This window comes from Stomoxys calcitrans, chromosome 4 (assembly GCF_963082655.1).
Source record: "Stomoxys calcitrans chromosome 4, idStoCalc2.1, whole genome shotgun sequence".
Taxonomy (NCBI): domain Eukaryota; kingdom Metazoa; phylum Arthropoda; class Insecta; order Diptera; family Muscidae; genus Stomoxys; species Stomoxys calcitrans.
Genome location: NC_081555.1, coordinates 183,673,492 through 183,699,351, shown reverse-complemented (window position 1 = coordinate 183,699,351; position 25,860 = coordinate 183,673,492). Strand labels below are relative to the sequence as shown.

Genomic DNA, 25,860 nt, shown 5'->3' with positions numbered 1-25,860 from the left:
CTTTGTCATCTAGTCTCATGTTAGCTACTTCATCAAGAACAGGCCCGAAAGTCAACGAATGGCAAATAATCACAAAACACATCAGAATTATTTGGCCCACACTTGAAGAGGTCTACCGCTTGGCTGCAGCTGGATCGAAAAGCGTCTCAGTCATTGTGTCCGTCATGTAAGGTCACTGACTGATCGAAAAAGGTTTGCAAGAAATGGCTTTTACAGAAGCTGTGAGGAAGTCGATGAAGAGGAGACTATAGAACACATGCTATAGTCATTTGCCTCAAAATTGGATTTCAAATTCGTTTTTTAATCTCAAATAACTTTCATTTAAACCCCTTATTGCAAAAGTCAGCAAATATGTTCGGTTTGGGGTATGGAGCCCGAAAAACTATCAATATCGAGATCCACTCCCTCTAAGACCCAAATTGTCATGATGAGCATTCAAACCCCTTATTGCAAAAGTCAGCAAATATGTCCGGTTTGGGGTATGGAGCCCTAAAAACTATCAATATCGAGATCCACTCCCTCTAAGACCCAAATTGTCATGGTGAGCAAATACGTCCTATTTGGGGGTAGTTGTGGGGGAGGGACGTCCCCTAGGCAGTTGGTCCCGAATGTTGATATCAGATTCGTGCTCTACTCCCAAATACCGATTAAGGGGAGTTTTGGGGGTTGGATAGGTCCCCCTAACACTTGGTCCGACAATTGGATATCAGATACGTTTACTTCTTCTAAATACCTTTCATTTGAGCCCCATATTGTAGTGATTGGTCTAAATATATATATGGTAGGTTTTGGGTATGGAGAGGCCCCCCTAGGTACCCCATCCGAAATTTGATAACCAAATTTTTATTTTTAGTTTACTATAAGAAAGTACATAAAATTTCGCTTCAATCGCACTACCCATCACCGAGATCTGGCGTTTCTGAAAATAAGGGTAAGAGGGGGGTCCGTCTCCCCTTCAGATATCAAAAAATTTAGTACCCTTTTTTCACCACGGGATCATTATGCACCATCAGTGAAAATTTTATGAAAATCGGTTTAGCCGTTTTTGAACACAAAAACAATTAAACCGACAAACAAACACAAATTAATGTTTATATATTTATATGAAATTATTTTGCAATGAAGGATCTTAGAAAAGACATGGTGTTTGGAAAATTTTTCTTAAAACCTATTTTTACAAACGATGTACTTAAATCTGTTAAATATGTGCCATTTTCAGAACTATACCTGCAAACTTTGTGAAGCGATTTCTCTAAAACCAGTTCTGGATCAATAAAAACAAGTAAAAAGGCATTAGGATCGCCCGGGCCGAACTTTGGATACCCACCTCCTCGGGTATATGTGTAAATCACCTTTCGTCAAAATCCGGTGAAAAATGCATACCTTATGTCCCATAGCAGCTATTTCGAAATATGTTCCGATTTGGACCAAATACTAATCGGTACAGGTCATTGTTCAATTGTGTATAACAAAATATTGATCTTTTTAGTAGCTATATCTAAAAATAAACCGATCTGAACCAAATACGACACGCATGTCGAAAAGTCTAACATAAGTCACTGTGTCAAATTTCAGTGAACTCGGATTATAAATGCGACTTTTATGGGGCCAAGACTTTAAATCGAGATATCTATATATGGTAGCTATATCCAAATCTGGTCCAATTCGGACCAAGTTTCAGATAAATGTCGAAGAGCCTAACACAACCCATTGTTCCAAATTTCGGCGAAATCGGACAATAAATGCGCCTTGTATGGCCCTAAAACCTTAAATCGAGAGATCGGTCTATATGGCAGCTATATCCAAATCTTAACCGATCTGGGCCAAATTGAAGAAATATGTTGTAGGACTTAACACAACTTACCAGGCCAGAATTTCAGCAAACTCGGATAATAAATGTGACTTTTATGGGCCTAAGACCCTAAATCGGCGGATCGGTCTAAATGGCAGCTATATCCAAATCTGAACCGATCTAGGCCAAATTATGGAAGGATATCGAAGTGCCTAACACAAATCACTGTCCCAAATTTCAACAAAATTGGATAATAAATGTGGCTTTTATGGGCCTAAGGCTCTAAATCGGCGGATCAGTCTATATGGGGGCTATATCAAGATATCCGATAGTCCGATTTAGCCCATCTTCAAACTTAACCTGCATATGGACAAAAAAAGCGGCCCAAAGTTTCAACTCATACCTCTACTTTTAAAGACTGTAGCGTGATTTCAATATAATATATCCCCATCCTTCGGTGGTGGGTGTAAAAAGGGTTGCGGTCACACATCCACTCTACACCCAAAAGCATAACCTTCTGTTGTTTATTGCACACGCTGTCTGTAAAAGAATTTCGACCAAAGACATCACATGCGTTTTATGACATAGCAAAGATGGCGATCGTTATTGTGAGCAATACACAGCACACATGTTTCATCAACATCAAGTAGGTATGAAGGACTTATGCGGCATTTCCCTGTTTAAAATACCTTTGCACTATTGTTGTTCTACTACACGCTAGATATGGATAAAGGCTAAATGCCAGAAAAACCAAACGAATGAGTTTCCTCGATGAAGCGGAAAGTTAGAAGGGACAATATTTGTCATGCATTCCACACATACATAGATAGACCAAAACAAGCAAAAACGCGATAAGTTCAGCCGCGCCAAATCTTATACCCTTCCCACTAGAGATCGCATTTATCACGTTCGTTGATAAAAAAAAATTTCATGCAAATTGAGTTAAAATTGCGCCTTTCAGAGGCACTGAAAGTCAAATTGGGAGATCGGTTTATATGACAGCTATATCAGGGTTTCAACCGATTTAGACCATGCTTAGCAGAGTTAATGGATGTCATACCAAAACGACGTATGCAACATTTCAACCAAAGTGGATAAGAATTGCGCCGTCTAGAGCTCAGGAAGTCAAAACGGGAGATCGGTTTATGGCGGTTATATCAGGCTATGGACTGATTTAGACCATACATGACACAGTTGTTGGAAGTCATACCAAAACGATATGTTCAAAATTTCAGCCAAATCGGATAAGAATTGCGTCCTTTAGAAGCTCAAAAATCTAATCGGGGGATCGGTTTATATAACGGCTATATCAGGTTATGAACTGAATTAGACTATACATGAAACAGTTGTTGGAAGTCATAACAAAACACCTCTCGCAAAATTTGAGCCAAATCGGATAAGAATTGCGTGCTCTAGAAGCTCAAAAGTCTAATCGGGGGATCGGTGTATATGGCGGCTATATCAGGTTATAAACAGATTTAGATCATACTTTTACGATATTAGGAAGACCAAGCAGTCTGAATATCTTGTACAACTCCGTCCGCCCATCCATCTATGAAATTCACAAATGAATAAAGCAATCCCTTTGAAATTAGGAATAGATACTTCCTATTGAAGGGATTAGGGATTGAAAATTGCGAAGACAGCTTATATATGGTATAAGCTTTAATACATAAATCATTCGGCATGATTTTGAATTTAAAATTTAGTTTTGACATCTAACAACACTTACCAAATGTCACCCAGATAGGTCCAAAAGTAGATGTAGCCCACATATAAAACCGATGTTGCAGGCCGTAATGCTGCCATCTTTTGGAAAATATTCGCACCAAATGTATTACAGGTCGTTATCTCAGACAACCTTTTAACAAAGGAATGTAAAGGTTCAAAAGAAAGTGTTCGTTAAAGCTCTAGCGACGGCAGGAAAAGTCAAATTCTCATTTGTTTTGTATGCGAGTGCGCAAATAACATAGGCGACATAAACGGAAAACCTTAGAGTTAATCATTAACATTTGAGTTTTACAAGTGCGACAAATTAACCAAACGACATGAAATTGAAAACTTTAGAGTAATTCCATTAAGGCTGAAGTTACTTACCACGCGCAGCACTTATGCGTACTTAACCCGTCAAATGCGCGCATATACGCCATTTGGGTTGAGTTACATACCATGCGCCTTTGCGCCATATGAATTTCTAAAAATGAGCTTATTTTTGACATGTCCAACATTAATTTCAATGGAAATTGTCAATAATGTTGTTTAATAAGATTTCATTTAAGGAATTTCTCCATTTTACGGACTGCAAAGCCATTTTTATAATCAAATCCAAATCATGTTTTGCGCCCTGAAATGCGTTCAAAGTTAAAGGTGGGGTTGCATGTCAGAAAAAATTAAAATAGGTTGATTTGTATTGCGTAATTTCAACGGAAATTGGCAATGTGGTTTAATGGAACGATTTCTTTAATTTACGGACTGCAAAACAATTTTTGAAAGAAAACATATTCAAATCATAGTCTTGCGCCCTGAAACGCTTTCAAAGATGAGAGTTGATTAACTTATTCCGTCAGATGCGTGCATGTGTTTGTTCTGTAACTCCCACACTTCAAACCTAGGTTAGGTTTGGTTAGGTTGAAAAAAGCGTGCAGATATTAATCCGCCCCATGCCACTATGAACATAGACCTAAGCCAGTAATCGGCTTGTTGTGCTCTAAAAACTATAAAGTAACCTCTAAAAAAAAATAAGTTAGAAATTTCGTGCTTTAATGGTTTTTTTTTTAATGGTTTTCAATACCACTCCCCTAACTTAGTTCATGTCTGGTATTGTGTCTCCACCTAAGTTCCGGTATCTGTTAGACGCGAAAGCCGGGCAATGACAAAGGAAATACAAACCTAACTAATATAACTTTTTAACAATCGTGCAAGCTCGCGCTTCCGCATAGTTGTAACCATAACACTTAAGTTTTAATGTCTTTGGTGTGTTAGCAAAACTTCTTATGCCAAATAAACAACCAATCTGTATTGAACACTTTTTTAATTCGATTCCTTACTAGCAATAAAAAACCTCTAAAATATAAAACAACACTCACAAAAAAAATCATTTTTGAGAAAGACATTTTTCAGGAAAAAGTATACGATAAAATAGCAAAAGCTTTTATGAAAATTCAAACGTCGATAAAGAAGTTCTACTGTTAATACCGTAGTCAGCTAACAATATATTTAGTCTATGTTGATTTTCATAGATGGCACTGCAAAATATAAACGGCAATGTACGGAGTGCTGAAGGAAGTGCCAAATAAAATTTGAATATGTATTCCACTTAACCTAAAAAGTTTGTTGTGAAAATTCGATCAATGTCATTTTCACAATGTCAAAAAGCGGATGTAGTTATTATAATGAAGAAAAACTTAAAAAAAGAAGTAATGAGTTCAAGCTACCATATGTAAGTCTCTGTTTACACTCTGCAATTTTATTGGTCGCATGTCTCATTTTATGGAAGAGAAATGTATGTAAAAATGCCCATATTTCCCAGTTTTCATCTAACACAAGCAAACACATTAAAAATGTCCGGTGTAAGACATTTGCAGCACTCAAAAATTTTTAAAATTATAACGGATATATTTACCCCAAAAGTTGACGATATGCCGATAAAACAGCGTCTTTAATAAAACAGTTACAGTGCTAATGCAGTTCTCAATAAAGTTTCAACCCACTATTCAAAAATGTTACGCTGACATTCACAGATGGCGCCAGCACACTTTTATTGACTAGCGAAAATCATTCGTCATTGGCTTGTCATGGCATGAAGTTACTTCACTTGCCGAAATCAAAGAGTAGAGAGGCCTCATTGACAATAAAGGCCAAAACAGAATGAGCGAGTTGAGTTTGTTTTAGAGCGTCGCGTTGTGAAAACACAACTCTGCACTCAAATACCACAAAAGTAATGCTTAAATGTTAAAAAATTTTTAACTTTGATGCTTGCAAGCGAGCGTCATTCTGTGTTTCCACATGTACAGTAGTGTTTGCAGTCGTCAAAATTAAAAATTGTTTAACTTTTGCGAGTTGCTTTTAACATTTGTTTGCAGAGTTGCATTTTACAACGAGACGCTCCTCAACGCGCTCAAGGCATAAACAGAATGAAGGTGTTGAGGAGCGTCACCTTGAAAATGCAACTCTGTGAACAAATGTTAAAAAAGCCAAACAATGTTTATTTTAAAGGAAATGGTACCAATGTGGCGTTTTTCATTATTAAAAAATTTACTTGTTTTGTAATTTTTCCCAGATTTTGTTTGTTTGTGCACTACATCTTAAATAATTTAAATTTATTTATTTTTGTCAGTACAATAAAACAATGGAATATATGCGAAAAATTACTATATATGAAAGTGATTATTGAACGAACTAAATGCTTGAAACTTACTGCATAATGACACCAGAAATATACTTTTTTGACTATATATGAAATTACCCTATATGTGCGATGGGTTATAAGCGATAACAATCGTACTTTTGGCATTGAGGATGTCAACTTGTTCTCTTCTTACATCCATTCTTTGTTTACGTGTTCTCCTATTTAATAACATTTTCAATCGGCATATTTATCATCCATAATGATGTTATGTTTTCGCAAGTGACCTAACCTTCTATTAGCGAATCCAGTGATATAATTAAGAAGGACAACACCATCAACTTTGCAATTCTGTGGGTTTGGTGATTTCCCCTAGGCTGTAAAATTTCTGTACACTCTCAAGATGACATTCAAATTGTTTATTTACATCATGTGCAGCAACCACAAAATTTACGGGATATAATTGCTGTGTTTTACAAGGCGGATTTAACAAAGTTGTCTCATGCTCAGCTGTTTCACAGCCGGCCAGGGTTGACGGTATTAAGATGTCAGATTTTTGTTTGCATTCTCTTTGTTGTCATCTTCTTTCTCGCATATTCTCTGCTCATGTACGCACACGTATGCACATACGTACATGAGCAGAGAATGTGAGAGAAAGAAGATGACAACAAAGAGAATGCAAGCAAAAATCTGACAACTTAATACTGTCAAACCTGGCCGGATGTTAACAGCTGTTCGCGTGAGCCCACCTTGTTAAATCCGCCTTGATAAAAGCTGTGTTTTATTTCAGTACCATAAGGCTGGTACTTTGTTTGTTTTTCACTGTTGAAAACCTAAGGCGGACTTAAAAAGGTGCTCTCGCGCGTTTGTATTCTCCTTCTCGCATATTCTCTGCTCATGTATGCATTCTCTTTGTTGTTATCTTCTTTCTCGTATACACACACTCCCACAAATTTCTTTGTGTGTGCTGGCAAAACGTCAACCAGCTTGATGACAACATGGCGATTTTACCACATGAATTTTTCTTTGTTGTACAAGTGAGATACCCTTTAAACTATTCAGCCATGCATTGCATTTAAAAAAAAACATTCCATTATCTGTTATCAGACGATATCGATAACTGTTCAGTACAATTTATAAGACTTGCACTGGTTAGAGCTAAAAAAACACAGCATAATTAAATGGACAAATCGATTATTCGATATTTTTAATCCATTTAAAGTCGACTTCGATTTGTCGACTTTCCCATACAAAAAGTCGATTAGTTGAAAATCGACTTTCAGATTCCCTAGACTGTTTTGCTTAAATTTCCAATCATTATCAAAGTCGCGCAGGGAACGGACGTGGTAACAAAAGTAAACTTTTTCCAACAAACAACAAACTTGCCGACACGTATTAATCCGTAGTGTAGTGCACGAGAAAAAAACGAAAATACAAACCGCGACCTGCTAAACGTATCGCATTTAATATGCCGTTTCTCTGATATCGAAGTGGTCGTAAATACCTTCTAAAGTTCGGGCCAAAAAAAATTCAGAAGGAAAAGAAAAAATAAATATTGCGGAAGCACAGCAACATGTGAATGAATTTTTGTTTAGTGCCACACAATAACAACAACAAGGCATCAAATGCAAGAAAGAAACGAAAGAAAGAAACAAAGTGAAAAATAAAAAGAAATATAGAAAACACAAAACAAAAACCACGACGCGCAACATAAAGAAAGCCGTCGAAGAATAAAAGCAGAAACAGCTGTTTGTGTCATCGTAGAGATATAATTTCCAATAGCTGCAGAAGGTAAAACATGAAACACACTCCGAACTTTAGATTCCAACAATGAAATAGAGCGGCCCACCCAGACTCTCCCATTGAATTCTCCTTAAAAAAAGGTGCACCATACTTTGACATTTGAGCGCAAGTCGACAAGCCATGCAATGCATTTACTTGCTCGATAAGCAATGCAATGCAAGTGGGCTACCATCTTGTGTCTTACGTCTTCGTATCGCCCCAACCCCTCCCTCCCTTTGTAATCAGCAAAGCTTGTGTGTTCTATCAACTGTTGCCATGCTACATGTTGTCGAGTAAACATTATTACACCACATCCTAAAGGAGTTTGAACAAACATCTTTACATGACCTAATAGTGTTCCATAATGCAACACAGGATAAATATGATCTATAATACAATATAGGACAAGAAACGGAACCGTGGCCGGGGAACATATTTACGTGTGTACTTTGCCAAGTTGTGTGAGGAAGTCTTACAAATGTTTGAGTGGTAGAAGTGCCACTCTCCCACAGTGTTTTAATAAACACCATGAAATGGTGTATAAATCTTCCACAAAGATTATGAGTGAGTATGTCGTTTGTTGTTTTGAAGCAATTGATCCAGATCCAGAGGTGGGCAACCCACCATCAACTGAGTGTATTCGATTCGAGTTAAAGTAAAATTCTCTTATTGTGACAATTTTGATGAAAGCAAATAGTCCGTCAATTATTTTTGCGGTATATTTGGTATGACATATGAAAATTTTAAAATCAAATACATAGACGTGGTAATATTTTTATAGCCACCACCATTGCATAGGGGTTATATTCATTTAGTCATTCTATTTGCAACACATCGAAATATCTATTTCCTATTCTACGAGGTGCATATATTTTCGATCGTCGTCCATCTGTTCATCCGTCTGTTTAATCGCTCTACAGCCTTCAAAAAATGAAATTTTGGGCTGAAATTTGACACATATATGTCTTTTTGCTGCACGCATGTTTAATTCTTGAACGGGCCAAATCGGACCATATTTGGATATTACTGCCATATAGACTGATCTGCCGTTTAAGGGTCTGACAACCGATTAAAGCTGCATTTGTTACCCGATTTTGAAATTTGAAGCAGTAGGTTTTTTAAGCCTCTCGACATCCTACCCAAATATGGTTCAGATCTCTATATTTCGATATAGCTGTCATATAGTTCAATCTGCCGATCAAGTATCTGAAGCCCATAAATGCTTTATTTACTACCCGTTTTCGCTAAAATTTTAAGCAGTAGGTTTTTTTTTAAGTCTCCCAACATACGACTTAAATATGGTTCAGATCTGTCTTTATTTAGATATAGATGTCATATAGACCAATCTGCCGATCAAGTGTCAAAAGCCCATAGAAGATTTATTTATTATCCGATTTCGTTGAAACCGACGAACCCAAGTATGAATCAGATCAGACTGTATAGATATAGCTGCCATATACACCAATCTTCCAACTTAGTGTCTCAATTCCATAAAAAGTGGATTTATTGCCTGATTTCGATGAAACTTTTGCTTGTATAAGAGTTCTCGGGACCTGAATAAAATATGATCCGTCCAGCTTCTAATTAAATATAACTATGGATATGGTAGTGCAGTTATAATGAAATAGGATGATTAATATATATCCAATGTAATGGGAATCCAAAGTTCGGCACAGCCGAACTGAACACTTTTTTACTTGTTGAAATATGAATTGTAACTAAATCTTGAATGCAATACAGGATTTTGCAATTTAGCAAAGGGGTCACAATTGCTTCGATTTTAGCATATCCATATTTGACGCAGAATTCCTAGGATCAGAATAACATTTTCAGGAGTGGTTATCCCCTTCTAATGCTCGCGTCACTTGTGAGGTATTTACCTTAAGTAATCAGCTGTGTAAACTTCTCTATTAATTGGTGTCGCTTTGCGGCAAGTTGTTCGGAATCGGCATTAAAAAAAGACTTACTTATCATTGAGCTTAAACTTGTATCGGCCAGCACTCATTGATTTGAGATAAGTATCGCCACTTTTTTATAATGCAACTTTCATAGGTAAATTTTTCGCAGCTATTTCTTTAAGTACATTTTTGCTCTCCATGCCACATACGCTTTGATAACTCTGTAAACGGACATTGCCCGCAATATAAGTCCATTTTTTGATTTGATTTCTTGAGGCCCCGGAAGCCTTCAATTTTTGCCCAATTGGACAGAAATTTGGCACGTCGTGCACCCTTGTGATCATGAACATGTGTCCGTCCTCCGTCACATTACTGATATTGACAGATCATAAGATTTAACTGCTTAGGGCTGGTACTCTATTCGAATTTCCACGTGAACAGCTGTTAATTGCCATAAAAAGTATAAGCTAAAAACATGTGAAATAAATAAATGCCTTTTTTCTAATGGCTTAAAAGGAGTACTTAGAATCATTTAATCACTATACAAAACAGGATACTCCGAGCTGACAAAGGAACTGGAATGTGTAGCCATGCCTCTGGTGAAATGTAAGCGTATTCATCAAGATTTTCGTTTCGGAGAGCAACGGGTGAAATTCTCCAATATTATGTGGCTAAAGGTTATCCCGGCACGGCATAACGATGAGCACCACAAATCATGCAACTTTGAACTCGGACTTATGTAGTATTTATAGCTTTGGACCGGAATCGCCTTGCTGACCTGAAGAAGCTATACGGGGATCGCAACCTCCACATACAAATATAACAACAATAGAAAAGGTTTCGTTTCTTTGTAGTTTCAAAATTGCACACCATTCATAATTCGCTTTGGATAAATTAATCAGTATTTTGATGCGTTGCAATTTGTTTACTGTAATTTTATCACATATTTTCGTGAGCAAAACAAAAAAACAATTTACCACTAAACATTTCTAAAGGTCAATGAAATCAGTATTTTATTGCCAACATCAACAGTTTGGCCGCTATTGATTAAAATAAAACCAGTAAGGAAAGGCAAAAGTGGGGCTATAAAAACCCTACACCACCTTGGCTACGTACTAATTTTAGTATATAGAATCGCTAAATCTAGTCAGACTTTAATTTTGAATACCCATTGAAATATCGAATGGAACCTTGTAAGATTTTCTTATGATAGGAAAAAATTGTGGATTTCTACAGCCTCAAAAATCGAATAGAACCTTGTAAGATTTTCTTACGTTAGGAAAAAATTGTGGATTTCTACAGCCTCAAAAACCCATATCAGACAAATGTTATATAAAGGAGCAGCATTTAAATCTGTTCCGATTTTGATGAAATTCGCACACGTACCGTGTAGAGATCTTATGATAATTGAATATTGATCTTATGTATATTGCCTAAAAAGTCAATATGAGCTACATATATCTAAATCAGGACTGATTTTAATGAAATTTTGCGCACGTATTAGGATGCCAAAATTGTGGCTTATACAAGCTTAAAGTCTTGCAGGCTTAAAATCTAAACCGAATTTTATGAAATTTTGTACACGCGTTTGGACGTCAAATAAAACAACTCGTGACACGAAGTAATTTGGGACACTGGATGTTCGGAATTGTCACTCCGCCGATCATCTCTTTCAGCTGCCTACACACCTATCGCCTTAAGTGGTACTCGTCAAACTCCATAGTATAGCAAGCTCATTCCGGTTCAATACACCGATCACCATGGGTACGTTATGGCCGTTGGTTATTCAAAGAAACCAAAAACCCTCCTTGCCATATCGAGTATCGGAGTCCTCTGTACTAAAGCATGAGCCAGTGCTTCTCGACCTCCCGATGAAACTCTGCACTCGATTTCGTTGATTGGCCGTGACTGTAATTGCATCTACTCCGTATTCCACAATTCGCAACCTGTGGACGCGCTCTCAGTTGAGCTTCTCGTGATGACGATGAACACCACATAAGTCGGTAATAAGTATTGCAACCCGTGTGGTGCTTATATTCATCCCCTGCCGGTATCTATTGTATATTAAGTTTTTGTTGTTGTAGCCACATGTAGAGATAGCAGTCCTCGTCACGCTTTTACAGACGAGCAAGTTTGATTGGGTTCATAGTAACGATCGCTGCGGGAACGTGATGGTCACTAGTGATTTAAAGGTGCCAATAATTCGCCTTCTTATATTGAGCATCAAAGGCGTTCTGTATTTAAGTAGGAGCCAGTGCAGATTAGCTTTCATCATTTCATGGCTTCTCTTTCTCTTTGTAACCATTTTGAAAAATAGAAGTCGGAACAAAAGTTCACATCCAATAGTTCCATTTAAATTAAAAAAGAATTGTATCCAGGGACTCAAGAAGACAAAATTAAAACTGGTTTATATATAAGTTATAGGCAAATTGTGACCAACCGTAATGTTGAATTGGAATTAAGCTCTGATCAAAAGTTCAAAAATAAAAGGCATGAACCGTTTTGGGCTATCTTAAATCCCAAACTTCAAAACTTTCCTTAATTGATGAAGAAAAATTGAAGCAACTTAAGAGAACTTTTTGCTTTCGACAAGCGGACGGACAAATATCCACACGCCGACTTAGAATGTTGTGGTGTGTTTGTATGCCGTGACGTATATGGGTCGTCCCCTAACATCATAGCAGATTCGTACTCTACTTCCAAAGTTTCGTCATATGGGTGTTTTGAAGATCCTCCTGAAATTTGCGGTCTACCCTGCTCATTTCACATATGATGTTCTGATCATGTTGCTTTTCAATTTGTGGTGTTTGTGGGTTTGGCGCTCCGCCAGGTTTTTTTGCAAACAACATTTCGCTAACGTTTTTTAAAAACAAGGTTACTAATAATTTCCCACAATATTTGTTAACAGTATAATTTTAGTTCAATCGGACATACTCTATCAGCTGTTTTTGTTGTTGTAGCCTCATTTTCATGTGGAGGTGGCGATCCTCGTCAAGCTCCTGCAAGCTCGTTCCGATCCAAATGATCGATCATCTGTTTTTATGCTCTTACTCTTATCGCGTTTTGATAAAAATAACTGAAAATTTAAAAAATTAAAGAAAAGTCCCCACAAAATTGGCACGTGCACTCAGTTATGCACTTTAAAAACTATCTGTTTTTTATACTTTATTCATGAACAATTGTTTTTTAAATTTAAGCATTTGTTGACATGTTCTCCAATAATTTCAGATTTACTTCGTTATTATTAAATTAATCAATTCTATAGCTGTCTATTTGTCTATTACCCATTTAATTTAGCGTAGCCTGTTTATATGCATTTTAAGGGGCCAGTCGCAATTTTTTATGGGATTTTTGTTGGAAAAGGGATCCAAACTTTGTAATTCCTTTCTTTTAATATTTAAATTGTGTTTTGCTAAACGTATGAATTGCGTAATTTAAGTTTAGAAAGGATGAAAGTCTTTAAAATATCTTTAAAACCATTTCCTCATAAGGCCTAGTACTGACTTTTCGTCCGAACAACTGCCAAAACACGTAATAAAAAAATTGTGACGAAGAAAATGGGAGCACATTCCGCAGAAGTAGTACTGAGTTTTTTGAGCAAAACACCAATATGTTGCTGCGCCAATATAAATTTCCCTTCGATTAATTGCAAATGTAATTAAATGCTCACGAAATGACTCTTAACAACTTTGTTACCCCATACACAGAAAAAATAACAATCGGGTTCAATCACGAAATTAATTGATGCAATTAATTTTTTAATTGAAACTGCTTCAATCACGAGTGATTGCAAAAAATTGCATATTCAATTAAAAAAATGATTGGAATTTTTTGAAATTTCTAATAAAGCACGCTGTATAGGACGCAACCTCGATTTCAATGCAACATGGTTCACATATGTAAAAGCCCTGGAACATGAATTTGAGGTTTATGTTTAGGTCCATGATCACTCCCTCCTAAAAATGCAACGGAAAATAATGTGGGGCTGGTTTATGTCTAGCTACCGGCATAGATTTACAGTAATTATTTTTTTATTACAGTACCTTTATAAATTACATGTATAGGGGAAGAAACCCACAGAAAACGTTTATCTGGGATGTGTTATTATTTATATCGATGGTAAAGAAGCGTTTATGCAATTTTAATGTATATTTAAAAAAAAAATTTTGAATTGCGTCCAGAAATGCAAAAAAGTAGTCAAAAGACTGTTTGTGGGGGATTTTTATCTTCTATATAAAGAAAAAAATATTATAATAATTATAGGCCGATATCCATATTGCCGATATTAGATAAAGTTTTTGAGAAGTCATTATACGCAGATTAAATTAATTCATAAAGAAAAAAAATATGCAATCATTAAAAATTAGTACGGTTTCTTAAAATCTAAAAACAAACAAGGTACTCGGTGCATTTGCAAATCAGATTTACAAAAGTCTCGGCAAACAATCTAGTTGCATTGCACTCTACATCGATTTCAGCAAAGCGTTCGATACCATTCCTCATGATAAACTATTACAAACATTAAAAGATGTCGGAATATGAGGCAGATATCTCAATTGGTTCAATAACTAATTAGGTTCCAGGACTTACAGAGTGAAAATAGAAAACAACGAAAGCAATTGATGACTGTATCTAACGGTTTACCACAGGGTGGAAATTACGTCCAATTCTGTTTATCATTTATGCAAATGATATACTTAATGCTCTTAAAAACTCAACACCTTTTGCATATGCGGATGACACAATAATTGTTGTAAGACACAAGTGTTCACGAACGGCAATAACAATTATACAACAGGAACTTAATATAATCACGAGAGGGTGCCACGACAAGGGACTAATAATAAATGCATCAAAAACTAAAGTTATGCACTTTAGGCCAAAACGTATTCAGCAAACGAACCACAATGTACTACTCTATTACCCAGGATTGCATGAGTAGTTGCTCCACAATGATTGAAATGGTCGACAATTGCAAATACCTAGATTCACATTTTAAATGGAAAGTTCATATTGAACACACACAGAAAAAGTTGAGTAAAACATTGTCTTCTCTATATCTTCTCAGCAGATGTTCATCATATAAAGTTTTGAAATAAGCATACCTTTCGCCGTCAGAGTTTTACTTAAGAAATGACATAGCTGCTGTTGATGTTCTATATACACTAAAGCCTCACAAAATACGGAAGACAGGGTAACGAAACTTCTTTCAAAAAATTATCAATACCAACATCATGAAAACTTAAACACGAACCAACAATTAAATATTTAAAAACATCTTCGGATCCTTAACATTAAAGGAATTTTCAAAACAACAGTTGTTTAAGAATTTTACAATAAGGTGTAGAAATACCTAATTAATCATCCAGTCAACACAAGGAAGTTTTAAAATTCTCAACTTTGCAAACAACTACGAAAAGAATACCTTAGATGTAACACTACCAACAATATGCAATCAAATGCCAACAAACTTGATGTCGTATGAGAAAATAAAAAAAAAAAATTAATTAAAAATCATTTTATATAAAAAACTTTTAACATAATTAAGTAATAATGATCTATGTATGTGTATGAAGTTATATACTTTTTCTTATGTTTCAAACATACTTTTTATTGTCTTTCCTAAGTGTTAATATTTAATATAATTGGTTAATAATATAATTGGTATTTGATCCTTTTTATTATTAAATTGCAGACAAGCCTTAAGCTGCGCGAAAGAAACATCTTCGGATCCTTAACATTAAAGTAATTTTCAAAACAACAGTTGTTTAAGAATTTTACAATAAGGTGTAGAAATACCTAATTAATCATCCAGTCAACACAAGGAAGTTTTAAAATTCTCAACTTTGCAAACAACTACGAAAAGAATGCCTTAGAAGTAACACTACCAACAATATGCAAATGCCAACAAACTTGATGTCGTATGAGAAAATAAAAAAAAAATTAATTAAAATTCATTTTATATAAAAAGCTTTTAACATAATTAAGTAATAATGATCTATGTATGTGTATGAGGTTATATACTTTTTCTTATGTTTCAAACATACTTTGTATTGTCTTTCCTAAGTGTTAATAATATAATTGGTTAATAATATAATTGGTATTTGGTCCTTTTTATTATTAAACTTGCAGACAAGCCTTAAGCTTCGCGAGTGAAACAAGAAAAATTGTACAATGCACTTTTATATTATTCAATAAGGATGATGAAATAATATATAGAAAGTATTTATGAAAATTTTGAGCGGCTGGATTTTTTCAAAAACGAATCTAAAGTTTCCGTTTTCTAAAAACGGATCTATAGTTTGGATCTAAAAAGTTTCCGATTAAATTGAAAAATTATTGAAAGAACTAACTGCATAAATCACTAAGATTTTTTCTTTTTATCACTATATTCGTTCGCAAATGGACGGCGGCTGTTTTTGTTTTATAAAATCAGCTGTTTTCAATGAATTGGCGAATGAATCAAGTACAAGAAGAAAAAATAGTTGGTGGTCTAGGCCGTTGTTGTTTAATTCAATCACATTTTATATATAAAATTTGTTAAGATTTAATCAAAAGATTGACTGAATCTATTTCTTTTTTAATTGAAAGTGTCAATCACGATCGTAATAAAAAAGTCTAGATTCAATAAAAAAATTCAGATTCAATTAAAAAAATTATTGAATCAATTTATTTTTCAATTAAAATTTTCAAAAATTTCGTATGAGAAAATAAAAAAAAATTAATTAAAAATCATTTTATATAAAAAGCTTTTAACATAATTAAGTAATAATGATCTATGTATGTGTATGAGGTTATATACTTTTTCTTATGTTTCAAACATACTTTGTATTGTCTTTCCTAAGTGTTAATAATATAATTGGTTAATAATATAATTGGTATTTGGTCCTTTTTATTATTAAACTTGCAGAAAAGCCTTAAGCTTCGCGAGTGAAACAAGAAAAATTGTACAATGCACTTTTATATAATTCAATAAGGATGATGAAATAATATATAGAAAGTATTTATGAAAATTTTGAGCGGCTGGATTTTTTCAAAAACGAATCTAAAGTTTCCGTTTTCTAAAAACGGATCTATAGTTTGGATCTAAAAAGTTTCCGATTAAATTGAAAAATTATTGAAAGAACTAACTGCATAAATCACTAAGATTTTTTCTTTTTATCACTATATTCGTTCGCAAATGGACGGCGGCTGTTTTTGTTTTATAAAATCAGCTGTTTTCAATGAATTGGCGAATGAATCAAGTACAAGAAGAAAAAATAGTTGGTGGTCTAGGCCGTTGTTGTTTAATTCAATCACATTTTATATATAAAATTTGTTAAGATTTAATCAAAAGATTGGCTGAATCTATTTCTTTTTTAATTGAAAGTGTCAATCACGATCGTAATAAAAAAGTCTAGATTCAATAAAAAAATTCAGATTCAATTAAAAAAATTATTGAATCAATTTATTTTACAATTAAAATTTTAAAAAATTTTAATTACGATATTAATTGCAAAAAAGTTCAGATTCAATTAAAAAATGATTGAATCAATTAATTTTTTATTTAAAAATTCAAAAATTTCAATCACGATCGTTATTGAAAAAACATCCGGATTCAATAAAAAAATGATTGACTCAATTTATTTTTTAATTGAAAACAGTAAAGTTTTTAATTGAAAAAAATTTCGTTACATCTTTTCTGTGCAGTTGCTCTTGTTGTGCGACTTTTGTTTGTGCTATGTCGTCCAATAGAACTCGACATGTTTCGCCAACAATTAGTAAGAAATTTTCGAGTGAATAAAGTTAGTTATACGCTTTAAGTTTATGAAGCTATCGGATAAACTAGCATGTGGTGCGACTTTATACTATAACATATTGACGTGTTTAATATTTGTACTATTTGTTCTATGACCATGTTGGATATTGACGGTATAGTGTGTTAAGAATATTTCTTTAGATTAGACTTAAAATTATAAAATTATGAATTTAGGGACCAAATAACGCAATATATGAAGGCTTTTCAAGTTTTGTTAAAAGTTTGTAAGGCTAAAGGCTTACGAAATAGAAGCCATCAAACGATACATCTAGATATGGGATCGTTTGTGTTGTATATATTATAAACCACTACGATTCTAGAAAGTCGAATAAATTCAAAATATCGTCGAAAACAAATTGATTTGAATTTTTATTAATCCCTAAATCCCACAAATTTAGGCAATAACACGTATGTGGTCGTTAATATCACATTTCTACTAATGGAAACTTAATTTACAAGGTTAATAAATTTCACATTTTTATTTTTAAAAGAAAGGAATTGCGAATTTTGGGTCCTATGTCCAACAAAAATCTCAAAGAAAATTGCAAACGGTCCGTTAAAAATACATGAAACGGTCCACGTTACGTTAACCGACAAAAATTTCAGCAGAACAAATAAGAAATTTCTAAAAATACTTGGAAATTAATGGAAGCTATGCTAACTTACTTTTTTTCAATTTATTAGTAGTATTTTTAATATTTTATAAACACTCCTTTGAATATCTTAAATTAAAAAGTAAATCATTATCTTAATTACATTGTTCTTTTCATAAATTTGATAACATTTGAGTTAAAAGCATTGGGATTGCTTTAATTCTTAATAAAATTTGGAATAGAATTATATAATTGTAAGCCTTTGTAAAAAAGTGTATTTTATTTTGAACTACTTGATACTCTTTTGATTCTGAAGTGATCAGCCTTTCGTAGTGTATATGGTTGTGCACTCCCAACATATTGTAATTGCTCGCATGGGCATCTTTGTGCATTCCCATTTTTCATTTTCTGTATAAATAGAACTGTATTTACTCTCAGAATGTAACTCATTCCCCTTATTTTGTAGTTTTTGCAGTATGTTTATCTGTGTTTTCGTGCAACATGTATATAGGATAGTAGATCAAAACTCAAAATGTGGTTTTATCATCATGTTGTATATTTTATCGCCGTTGTTATCGATATTTGATTTCTTATTCTCCCGAAAAAACTTATTTTTTACCGATCTTTTTGCAAGCATTGATAACATGTTCCTTGAAATTCATATCTTTGTCTATAATCAGACCCAAGTATTTAATCGATGTCATCTTTTCGATTTCTTATTATTGATTGCGAGTTTCAACTGACTGCTCATACCTATTTCCTTAAACCATTTTTATTCAGTTCCCAGCACTCCGTATTTGTATAGTTTATTTTTCAATATATTTCTGTGTATTGTCTCAAATGCCCTTTTAAAGTCAAGGAAGATTGCTAGATTGTTTTTTTTTCTTCTTTTTTTCCATAGATTTAAAACATAGTTCACAGTAGTTTCGTATGAAAAGTGTTTTCTGAATGTCGATTGATATTTCAATAACAAATTATTATTGTTCCAACTAAATATTCATATTTTTCAATTATTTATTTCGTTTCGCACGTTTTCAATGCGTTGATTGGGCGATACTCTTCGCTAGTTTTTGCTTTCGTTGATTTTTCTATAGGGGTGACCATGAATTCCTTCCAATTAGATGGGAAGTAACCACTCATGAGTGACTCATTTATAGAGTGGCACCAATTATTGCCCAGCTGTCGATTATCATTCTGGTACAGTTTTCTTACATTCTACTTGGTTAAATATCACAGATCGGATTGCACATTTATCATTTTTGAGAACAAAATAATGGCTTATGAATAAAGAATCAAAAAAAGATTATATTCTAAAATTATCGAAAAAGTGCAGAACTTATTAAATGTGCCAAACTAGTTTGGACTAGTATTTGTGGGTACTTGTTTTTAATTTTCGAAAAATATGCAAAAAATTAAACGTTCACTTGGTTTTGCTTCTTCCTCACTGTACATGTTGTTGTAGCATTATAATGTACACTGAGGCACCAGTCCTTGCCGTTGTAGGCTCCATCGGGTCAATCCGGTACGTACAACCTGCTGTTACGGGATTGAATCACACACATCTTCTTCTTTGCAGACCTAGTTAGGAAAAAAGTCACTATGAAATCGGCAATTTCATTTATTTACGGTTAGCTTTAAAAAAAACTGTAAAGAAGAAGAAATTCTTTGCAAAAGGATTCCTTGAATGCTCCTAACTTTGAAAAGGAAAAATCTAATAAATAATCTTCAAACTACTGAACATACCAAACATTAATAAGCAACAAAATCTTTACATTGTTATTCAAACGTAAGAGCGTACATATTTATGTATGAGTTTTTGAACAACTGATAAAGAAAGACACTTTTGCAAAATATGGCAAAAAACTGAACTGAAATGAAATCGACAATGAAATGCAAACTCAACAAGTTGGGAGATTTTTGATTTCTTGATAATTACAAACACATCTTAATGCGACAAAGTTCTGTGGAACAGTCGCCTGTTGCTACACCCAACATGCAATGGCAGATATGAATCAGACACAATAATATCATGGGGTATGACGCATACAACGCTATCGCCCAACTAGATCTAAGAAAATGGTAAATTGAATCTTTGGCACTCGGCAAACTACCATAGTTACTCGTGCATTTTTGCTTCATGGAGTATAAAATGAATTTCGTTGAAAGAAATTGTGCCACCCTAATGTCTTTGTACACACATTCTTAAAATTGTACTCAAATCTGGGTAAAGTGTTGGCCACATACACAAAAGTGGTGCAATGACAGCATTGAGTATGCAAAAGATGTACTCCAACAACCTTTCTTTCATTTTCCCCAACTGCATTGGAGTGTCTGCTGCTTCTAAGATTGTCACTTTCTGTTTGAAATGTCTACATTTAAATGTGCAAGTGGCCACTGGGCCATAGTTGCTTTCATAGAAGCAGCGTATAAATTTACTTTTAGACCGAACAACGTCAGATTAAGTGGAAATTTCTCTGCATTTCTTATGCTGTTCCCAATGCAAAGCAAAATACCATTTAAATTAACAATAAATGCATTCTCACCGCAAGCATGTCTGTAAGAATGACATTTTGGTGTGGAAGATTAAGAAACAATAATTTTCGGAAAATTTGCAAGCCTTTCCACATTGGTTACTGTTGAAGTTGAACATTTTCAACAAGACAATAAAATTGGTTTGTTTGCAATGAGGAACTCAAGAGCTTGTCTTTCTATGAAACAATGAAAAATTTGAAAACTTTTGCGTTTCTTTTACAACATCTCCGAATATTCCGGAAATTAATCCCCTGCCCGGGAAAATTAAAATCACAAAGAAAATTCAAAGCCCTATAAGAACTTTGAGTTGATCCCATCCTCATCTTGTCCCCCTGAGGAGTGCGAATTAGGGCCAAAATGTTCAAATTAACTTTGAAAACATCCCAGGCAAGGACATAAAATTCAAATCTTTACTGTTTGTGGGCCATGTTTTCTTGTATCCTTCCAACAATTAACAAGAAAATTTGTTTATGTCAATTCCTCTAGCTCCAGCTCCAGCTCCACTGCTAGCTACAAGCGTGTGCCATATTTCGATAAGAGTATTAATAACACTTGATGTCGAAGTTGGTTGCTTCATTTGAATGTACTTTGGCAACGATTTGTGTGAAATTAAGGCAGCCAGGCTGCCAGCAAGAGTGCGATGGGGAAGGGGAGGGGCATTAAACGCCTTCTAATGTTCGTTATCTGAACGAATATTAAACAAAGTTCCCCATTGTTGTTTGGCAATTATGTATGGAGCATGTTTGTATGCATATGGACGGACGGCCAAACGGACAGACGGGCGGACACATATATCGTCACACAAACATGGGCCCTTCGCAGACACTGAGTATTTGGCCTTTGTGGGCCACATTGTGCTTAGCCGTAGAGATTGGCTGGCCGTTCATTGCAAGCCTTGCGGACTTTCTACATAGAAACATTTCAAGTGTATCATGATTAATGAACGTAAACAATTTGGCTTTCTTGCTGCTACTGACAGTGGTTGTGGCTTGCTGCTGCTGCTGCTGCTTATTATTATTCATTTTCGATGCAAATTAGGAGAAAAAAGCTCTTGGAAGTTCTGATGGTAGTAATGAGCCCCCACACTCCCACTCTGTGGAATGCCAACATTCCGCCGCATATTTTGCCAGAGAGTCAAGTGTTTGTTTGGTGTGCATTGTTAACGAAATGGGCTTTAAGTATCGTTTGGGATATCAAAACAACAAAGTTGGTCGTTCGGTTGGTTGTTCCTCCGTTCATTGTGGTGTTGTTTTTGTAGACAGAGTTCATTGACATTGGCCCACGTAAATGGGCTAAGAGAGTGCCGGCGCAAAGATGAGCTTCTACTCTCAAAGTTGTACCTGAGAAGTGCTGGAGTGTTATTGTTATTGCTGTTGTTGTCGTTGGCATTGTTTCTATCAAATGCCGTGCCGGCAGATCGTCATCATTCATTGAATAATTTTTGTTTTTGTATAAATCTAGACTTAATGCCGTTAACTGTGTTAATTGATGTCTGAATCTGATTTTGAGTGAATTTATCTTCGGATATGGGTCATTAACACAGATGAGAAGAATATTTTTTGCTTTGGCTTGTTTTTGGCGTTTGCATACACACTCTCTCATCGACAGAGTACTACGCATGCATGTGTGTTTTCGAGTGTTTGTATAACGAACGTATGGCAGTCCGTGTTTGAAGAGAAGATGTGAGTTCTTCATTATGTTACAAGTGCTAATAACGTAAATAATCAAGACACGTGTTTTGCACAGGCATCTCTTAACACTCAACAATAATGCAAAATAGCTTAACAGTACGAAAAGGAGAAAGAAAGAAGATAAAGATACTGCGTATTTAAGCAAATGAAGAAGATGAATCTAAATTAACTTTATCAATTCAGATTATTTTGATTGAAACTTCAAGCTCGAGGCCAAGTTTACCCAGGTCAAATATAATCACACAGGCCAAACTGCAAATTTCATATGTGTAGAAACTTTATTACTTTTCCTGGATTAGCTCAACGACTGCAATGTATTGCAACTGTATTGAACCCTGTAATAACATTGATCCCTGAACACCCCAAACAAAAATATAAAGTACACTCCGGAGATATTCAAATATGGGCCTTTTTAAAAAACGGTATAATTTATTTTAAAAACCCGATTAAACCGGTTATTTCTTATAAGAGTGAAACATCTTAGAAATTAAACTTCAACATTCATTTTGCAGTCAAAACGATACCATTTAAAATTTTCTAAACAAATAATTTTAATGAAATTTTCTGAAAAGATGAGATATGAAAATTTCCATCAAGTTTTCTTCAAAGACAAATCGTCGACAAAATTTTCTCTCAAGACAAATTTTCTTAAAATACTAAATTTCTTTGAATTTTTCTCAATCCAAAAAAAAAAATCGATCAAAAGACAAAAGAAAAAAGACAAAATTTTTGTTTACATTTTTTCTAAAATTTGTCCATTTATTTTTGGCATCATCATATCAACAACAAAGTAATACATACAGTGTCATGTAAAACAAAAGCAACGCTTATAACATCTGAAATGAACATATCATTGTTAAACGTGTACTTAATACATATCAATTAAAATTACTACAGACAACAATAGATGTCTCCATCTCCATAAAATTTTTCACGCTTTGTAGCCCTTAAAATATAAAAACAAGTAAGAAGGCGTTAAGTTCGGCCGGGCCGAACTTTGGATACCCACCACCTCGGGTATATATGTGAACCACATTTCGTCAAAATCCAGTGAAAAATGCATACCTTATGCCCCATAGCAGCTCTATAGACATCATCCGATTTAGACCAAATGCTTATAAGTACAAGTCATTGTTCAACCGAGAGATCGGTCTATATGGCAGCTATATCCAAATCTGGACCGATCTGAGCCAAATTGAAGACAAATATCGAAGGGCCTAACACAAGTCATTGTCCCAAATTTCGGCGACATCGGACAATAAATGCGCTTTTTATGGGCCCAAAACCTTAAATCGAGAGATCGGTCTATATGGCAGCTATGTCCAAATCTGAACCGATCAGGGCCAAATAGAAGATAGATGTCGAAGGGCCTAAGGCAAATCACTGTCCCAAATTTCAGCAAAATCGGATAATAAATGTGGCCTTTATGGGCCTAAGACCATAAATCGGAGGATCGCTCTATATGGCAGCTATATCCAAATTTGGACGGATCGGAGCCAAATTGACGAAGGATGTCGAAGGGCCCAACGCAACTCACTGTCCCAAATTTCAGCAAAATCGGATAATATATGTGGCTTTTATGGGCCTAAGACCATAAATCGGAGGATCGGTCTATATGGCAGCTATATCCAAATCTGGACCGATCTGGGCCATATTGACGAAGAATGTTGAAGGGCCTAACACAACTCACTATGCCAAATTTCATCCAAATCGGATATAAAATTTGACTTTTATGGGCTTAAGACCCTAAATCTGAGGATCGGTCTATATGGCAGCTATATCCAAATTTGGACCGATCGGAACCAAATTGACGAAGGATGTCGAAGGGCCTAACGCAACTCACTGTCCCAAATTTCAGCAAAATCGGATAATAAATGTGGCTTTTATGGGCCTAAGACCCTAAATCGGCGGATCGGTCTATATGGGGGCTATATCAAGATATAGTCCGATATAGCCCATCTTCGAACTTAACCTGCTTATGGACAAAAAAAGAATCTGTGCAAAATTTCAGCTCAATATCTCAATTTTTAAAGACTGTAGCGTGATTTCAACAGACAGACGGACAGACGGACGGACATGTCTAGATCGTCTTAGATTTTTACGCTGATCAAGAATATATATACTTTATAGGGTCGGAAATCGATATTTCGATGTGTTGCAAACGGAATGACAAAATGAATATACCCCCATCCTTCGGTGGTGGGTATAATTAGTGCAAATAGTTCAAAAATGAGTGTCCAAAACAAGTGAAAAGGTGTTAAGTTCGGCCGGCCGAAATTTGGATACCCACCACCTCAGGTATATATGTAAACCACCTTTCGTCAAAGTGCATACTTTATGCCCTATGGGGCATAAGTTATATCGAAATATGTTCCGATTGGAACCAAATACCAATAAGTACAAGTCATTGTTCAATTGTGTATAACAAGATATTGGTCTTTTTATTAGCTATATTTAAAAAAACCGATCTGAACCACATACAACACGGATGTCGAAAAGCCTAACATAAGTCACTATGTCAAATTTCAGTGAAATCGAGCAATCAATTCGCCTATTATGGCCCCAAGGGCCTATTATGGTCGAAGGGCCTAACACAATTCACTGTCCCAAATTTTGGGAAAGCCACCGTAGCGCAGAGGTTAGCCCGTCCGCCTATGACGCTGAACTCCTAGATTCGAATCCTGGCGAGGCCATCAAAAAAAATTTTCAGCGTTTCTTTTCCCCTCCTAATGCTGGCAACATTTGTGAGGTATTATGCCATGTAAAACTTCTCTTCAAAGAGGTGTCGCACTGCGGCACGCCGTTCGGACTCCGCTATAAAAAGGAGGCCCCTTATCATTGATCTTAAACTTGAATAGGACAGCACTCATTGATATGTGAGGAGTTTGCCCCTGTTCCTTAATGGAATGTTCATAGTCAAAATTTGCATTTGCAAATTTTGGGAAAATCGGACATTAAATGAGCCTTTTATGGGCGCAAGACTTAAAATCGAGAGATCGGTCTATATGGCAGCTATATCCAAATCTGGACCGATCTGGGCCAAATTGGAGAAAGATGTCGAAGGGCCTAACACAACTCACTCATACATCCTACATTTCGACAAATCATAGACATATTATGGCAGACCAAATTGATTGGATAGGATCAAAAAATCTGGCAGGCTAAATATCGATGTCACTATCGATATTTTATTTTTTGTCTGAATATCGATTGATATTTTTCTTATCGTTATTATAGGCCAAGTAAATTTTTTGCAAAGCTGAACAAAACTAAGTAATCAGACACTGAATGTATTCTTTAAGATACATTGCGCCTATAGAGGGCGCAATTTTCATCCGATTGGGCGAAAATTTTGTACAATAATTTCATTATTTCCAAATGACTAGATTAAATTTGGTTTTATTCGGTTTGTGCATTGTTTGTGCTTCT

At 35.0% G+C, this 25,860-nt stretch overlaps 1 protein-coding gene across 1 annotated transcript in view; it reads left to right on the top strand.

The window, feature by feature from the left end:
* Positions 1–7,839: 7,839 nt before the first annotated feature.
* LOC131997229 (uncharacterized) overlaps positions 7,840–25,860 on the top strand; it is a 35,107-nt gene continuing 17,086 nt past the window's right edge. The window contains exon 1 of the mRNA XM_059367840.1: positions 7,840–7,928. The gene's annotated coding sequence lies outside the window, so the exon portion shown is untranslated. The remainder of the gene's footprint in view (positions 7,929–25,860) is intronic.